The sequence below is a fragment of the Falco peregrinus genome, chromosome 9 (genome assembly GCF_023634155.1).
Source record: "Falco peregrinus isolate bFalPer1 chromosome 9, bFalPer1.pri, whole genome shotgun sequence".
Classification (NCBI taxonomy): domain Eukaryota; kingdom Metazoa; phylum Chordata; class Aves; order Falconiformes; family Falconidae; genus Falco; species Falco peregrinus.
Genome location: NC_073729.1, coordinates 18,317,684 through 18,324,009, shown reverse-complemented (window position 1 = coordinate 18,324,009; position 6,326 = coordinate 18,317,684). Strand labels below are relative to the sequence as shown.

Here is a 6,326-nt window from a genome sequence, read left to right as displayed (position 1 = left end):
AAAGATTTGGACATGATGACCCAGGAGTTCCTGAAAGCAGCTGGCACAGAGGCCATGTGTGCACAGAGGGTTTCTCACTATTTCCTTTCCCCTCCTGTAAGAGGGACTTTTCCCTCTGAGTTACAAACAAATTTCAGCATTAACACAGGGCACCTCAGAACAGGACAAGGATAATGAATATTGCCCCACAAACAACAATTCTACCTAGAAACCCAAACAGAAGTTTGCAAACCCCATTGGCCAAATGCCTCTCTTCCACTACCTTTCTTCAAAGACATATTTTCTTGGATTTATCCTCATTTTCATTGCTCTCCTCTCAGCTTCAGGCTATATGATACACACTTGTAAAAAGATTCAAAACTGGATGAAGTACTCCAGGTCAGGCTTTTCCAGCCCTGAGAAGTCATCTGTACATACTTGCTACAACATAAGATATTGTGGATTTACGCTGTTATGACTCCTAGACCCTTTTCTGAGGAACTGCTATTTAACCAACTAATTATCCCTACCCAGATGGGAGTATTTTGCACTTGTCTGGTTCTCATCTCAAGTCATGGGAGCACATCCTTTTCCAGGAAGATAAGCAACAAGAAGTCTGGTTTAGCAATATAAGACTTAAGGCTGCTAGTGCCAGATCCAGAACTCGACAGTCACATAAGACAAGATGCTGAAGGGTAAATACACTCACTTTACTGGTTGAAGTTTCAAGAAAATTTTGGTGGGGCAATTTGGCATCAGCAGGCTTTCTTTTACATCTATTATCAACTGTCCTGCCATGGCCAGCCTAAAGCTGGCATAGAGGAATAAAGCTACCATTAACTCATTTGGGTGCTTTTTTGAAGAATTTGATAGAAATGCAAACCGATTATGCCCACACTCAATGAAAATGAAACTAATATTTTTGAGTGACCTGACAGTACACAGATCTGACATCTAAAAGAGTGGAATCAGGGCAAAAGTTTGTTTTTGACATAGTAAAACTTAGGTTCATCGATACTGGAGGAGATTCTTCTCTGTAAACATGAGCACATCTGATGCAAGATCAGAAAGAGAACTTAGGGCAACACATACGCTAATTATACAGAAAAACAATCAGCACTCCAGAACAGATAATAATGAGAAATGAACACTGAAGGAAACTTTGATGTACTTCTCAGATATCTGTGGTACTTTAATACTGGATTCTGTTCAAACATTTAGAACATCTCTGTCCAAGATCTACATTTCAGATTGAGAATGTGTTGATGCACAACTAAAGTTTTAAAATAAATACACCACGGAGCAGAACACAAACATGGATTAAAAACAAAACAAAACCCCTCTCCAGTTTAAACTCCCCTGTTAAACAGCTTTAAAACCACTTCTCCTTCATGTAAAGCTAAATCCAAATGCAAAATTTTATTGAAGTCATTCTTAACGGTTCAGTTTGCAGCCTGGATTGGCCAAGGTACACGTTGACTCAGTACAATTTGAGTCACGGGTACAACCCGGGTCAGACTGCTAGCTCCTGCTCTGACCACTTGACTACAAGGCCTTCTTTATAAAGAAACTGAAAATAAGCAAGTATAACACTAAGGGCAATGTCAATCCTGACCGAGGAAAGCACAAACCTGTGCGTATTTAATAGGTTCAGTTCATTACTGACTAACTTAAGAGGACCAAGTTGAAAAGGTATTTCCAAAAGCATCAGTGTTCCAGTAGTGACAAGGATGAGGAATAACAACACAAAGCAAAAGAAGAGAAATGGAGTCATTCAAGCTTCTCTAAACATACCATTTTTTCTTATACTCCCATATAGCAGTAAAATATTTTTCTGTAACACCCTCCACTAGAAAGTCACCTGAAACAAAACTAAAAAGACATCTTAGGTTTTCTAAGATGAATGAAATAAGTAAACACAAAAGCCACCACAGGGAGGAGAAAAAAAAACCCTTTCCAACAGGAACAGCCACCAATCCCTCCATTTACACAACAAAAAATGTCCACATGACACACTTCATTTTCATGCTCTGCAGCCAAGCCATGGAAAGGTGAATTTCTCCCTATCATGATGTGACTTGGATGGCCTCAGGTGTCACAAAAAGCATATGGTAGTCCTCAATATACCATGAAAATTCTGAAAATGGTATTAACGCCACAAAATAATTTTCACCCCCATTTCCTATCTAAATTTCTTGTATTAAGCTCAAAATTCCTGTGAAAGCCCCAGCTGGGGGCAAGGACAGCACAACTGGAACATGTCCACAAGCTCCACAAAAAATGAACATGAATTTTTTAAACACCCTATATATAAACTACGAAATGGCATGTGCTGTCAGGAGTACCATTCATGAACAATATGTGCTAGTGTCTACTGGACTGTTTATAAAATATGCCATTAAATTGAAACACTTCAGAGTATTGAGAAGAGCCTGTCTTGCTTGCCCATTGCCAAGAGTGGTTTTAATTACACTGCTGAAGGGAGACTAAGTGAGTGCGTAACAGCTCCAGGGACGAGCATAACGCATGAGCAGAGTCTTTTGAATGGGACTACTCATGTGCCCTAAGTTATATACATGCTCCACGTACTACAGCTTTTCAAAGTTGAACAAATTAACCAGCAGCTCTCATTAATGCAGCCAACCTTAAGGACATTTGAAACTAGGGCACGGAGTAGGGCATCAAAAGGGAGACAGGGCACTCTCACTTGCAAGTATGCATGGGCTTGCTGCCACCAAAATGTCCTGACACATTTCCATCATGTTATTTTCAAAACAGCTGCTGCACACTGGCACTGCCAGAGTGTTTAATTACATGGAGTAAGTGCTGCAAGCCTGCTGCTGCTCCTGCCTGCACGCTGAGCGGTCAGCGTGGCCACCAAGACAGGCACCCTCTCGCCCCAGGTGACAGGACACAGACCACAGCAGCCACCTGCAAGGTAGGTTTTTCCCAGCACCTGCACAACTTGGTTACTGCTAGAGTCTATCCCTTGACCTCAGTGAAGCTTTGGTGCCTATCTTCCAACACAACGTTTCTGAAGCCACCCAAACAAGCAGCATATGAAATTTGAACGCATACCACTACAAACATTGGTTTAACATGCCCTTTCCTTAAGAGGCAAAGGAATCAGCTCTCATTTTATTTTCAGGGTGCAATAGCAGCTGGTACCAAGGAAAACAGAGGTGGAAATACTTTTCTAAAGCCTTTTCCAAAACATTTGCATCTACATGCTGGATGATGGGCCATATCCACACACTATGTGGCACTGGGAACAGACTAGGGATTTTGCATTTCAAAACCGGTCAAGAGTCAAATATTTTCCAGTGAAGGGGCTGCTTGTATTTCTTTCAATCAATTACCTGCCTGCTGGACCCGAGTTACAGACAGTGGAAATCACTAATATTAGGAATCCTATCATTCATAACTCTTATGGTCCAAATTCATTATTTGGATGCATAGATCTGGTGACACAACGTGCATCTTCCCCTCTATCCTAAAAAAGGGTTCCTGGATCCCATGCTGCAAACTCCCAGGCAGCGAGCCCTGCTCACACGGCACTTTTGAAGAAAAGAAACAGTATCAGTGTACCTCCTATGTTTATAATTATAGCTTTAATAACATTCCACCTCTTTTTCAATTTTTCTTTCAGGCTCCCTTGACAGCCTCTGACAGACATTTCCAAACTGTAGCACATACTTCGGTGACTATCAGTTTTGCTTACTCCAGACACTTGATGGATGCCCCCCTAGAAAAAGAAAAGCTACAAGTTACTCCCTCATAAAGCCTTATAAAGAGAGTTTAAAGGATAAGCTACTCACTCTTTAGCGCTTTCAGAAAGCTTTAGTGTAGCAGCAGGTTTTATACATCCATGTACACACTCATTTGTTTACTTTTGTTGGGACTTTTTGATTGGGTTTAAGTTTTACATGTATTGAGTAAGGGATGACAGGCTTGTCATTTTAAGCTGTAAGATTATTGCATAAATGGGGTGGAAAGAAATAACACTACCAAATCCAAGGTAAGGTAAAGGCTGCGTGTAGCAGACTCACATCATTGATTGGGTGTTTAAGCAACAGAAGGGCAAGAATGGGGCAAAATCTCCTGATGAGCTAAAGGTGGTATTGCTGTAAGATCTTTGCTTCTAAACCCACAAACAGAAAGCAACACACGTTACTGATGTAAGGCCTCAGAAATGCTACAGTTATAACCCTCGTTATCCAAGTTCATAATTTTACTGTACAAATTAAGTGAGGAAAGATGGTTCCTTCCCTCTGTTTTTAACAGATAGTTCCTTGATCCTGTGCTGTACACTTCTGACACTGTAAACCAGCACTAAAATACAGCTAATGCAAACTGAAACCCTTGTTCACGCAAACTTTGGTGAACTCTTACGACAAGACACCAACTGATGCAAAGAGCTTATTGGATTCAAGAGGGCAAGGGTAGATTTAGACTAGGTATTAGGAAGAAATTCTTTACTGTGAGGGTGGTGAGACACTGGCACAGGTGGCCCAGAGAAGCTGTGGATGCCCCATCCCTGGAAGCATACAAGTGTTGGATGGGGTTTTGATAAACCTGGTCTAGTGAAAGGTCCCCAACCCATGGCATTGGGGTTGGAACTAAATGATCTGTAAGGTCCCTTCCAACCCAAACCATTCTATGATTCTACGTGTTTTATGAAAACAGCATCTCAAAAAATACTTTGCCAGCCAACCTGGAACTCCAGATGAACCTGAGAGAAAATTCTTCAGGGGCAAATTTGTTTGGGCTAAGACATCTTGCCCCCTTCTTGGAGGAGGCTGTGGGACACATCTGGAGGCAGACTGTGGCTTGGGAGCCTTCGGCCTACAGGAACACACGTTTCCCGTAGTAAATTTCTGTGCTCTTCAAATTTGGTGAGTAAATATTCCAAGCCTCATCTACTGATCATTCCAGAGATAACAAATCAGTCTTTGTAAAATGGGAAGCTAGAAAAGACAGAGCATCACCCAGATTTACCCCCTTCCAAGAGCTTTAAAAAAAAAAAATCCCTTTCCTCCCAGGTGATGCCTCTGTGGACAGCCCTAATGCTCCCACATTGGACCCAGAAGGTCTCTTACATTTCTTCTGGTCCTCAGTCCTCCATCCCAAACGAGCCAGCCCCAGAAGGCAAGGAGCCACTGCTGCTGCACAGCTTCCCAGCTCTGCCTCTGACTTACCGCTCCTCCCTGGTGCCCTCTGACCGTGGGAAGCTATGGGAGATGAGGGCACTCGGTGCCTCTTGGGGTGCTCACCCTGGGGATGTATTTGGTGTTGTGAGAGCACAGCTGAATGCAGAGAGACAGCAAAGCACCAGCTGCCTGCATCAAACATGCTCAGGCATTGGTTAACAGTTTCTTTTTTGGAAACCTCAATGCTTAAATCTCCTTTGATCACAAATACTGATCAGATAATCTATGTTCTTACACACTCTATCCACCACTGCACAACCATACGGTTAGGGAGTCTGCTCAGCTGTGCCAGGGAAGACTTGTGGCTTGCAGGGACCCAAAGGCGAGGGCTGTGACTGACCTCTACCAGCATCGCTCTGCACAGGAGTACTCACCAATACTCTACTCTCAGGTTCTCACCTTACCCAAGAACAACATGCATTCAGAAAGAAAAAGAAGGAAAAAAGATGTATTCTTCCACATGAACCTTGGGGACAGCTTGGGAATATCATCTCTTTCCTGCAGATGGAGATTCAGTAGCCCCCAAGCTCCATCCTAGCTCCGGGGGTGCAGCACGTGGCAGAGGGATGTGAGCAGGGAGCATGTCTCCCACAGCCAAGGAACTGACACTCTTGACAGCATCCAGCTGCTCTCTGCATCTATTGCTTCCTTCCCAAATATAACCAGCTACTTACCTCAAATGCCCAAGCTTAACAAATAGCTGGGGCATGATTTTTTTTTGGTATGAAAAGAGGAAAGTATCCAGAGAAAAAAAAGAAGAAAGAAGTAGAACAGACAGAAATTAAACAATCTACCTTAAAATAACCTCTGCAATATCATCTGTCTCTTGTCAAAAGTTATTAGGGAATAAAAGTGACAGACTGTCTACTAAGATACATCCCATGTCCAAGTGACATACCTAAAACTTGTCAAAGATTTCCCTCTGTTGATGTGACTGCTTATCCTTAGTGCCCTACATGTTACATGGCTGTATATTTTTGTATGATGGAAGCACTTATTTATTTGTTGAAGGAAAAGAACACTTTTTCTCCATCTTATTTTACTCTTCTAATGCGACAGGTCTTTGTCTGTTCCTCACATAAAACAGAACCATGACTAAAACCAGACTCCACATAATTATTTTTCCTTAAAAATAAA

At 42.2% G+C, this 6,326-nt stretch overlaps 1 protein-coding gene across 3 annotated transcripts in view; it reads right to left on the bottom strand.

Annotated features, from left to right (window-relative positions):
* The window catches only part of ANO1 (anoctamin 1), an 82,318-nt gene that overhangs the window by 63,044 nt on the left and 12,948 nt on the right, over positions 1-6,326 (bottom strand). The window lies entirely within an intron of this gene.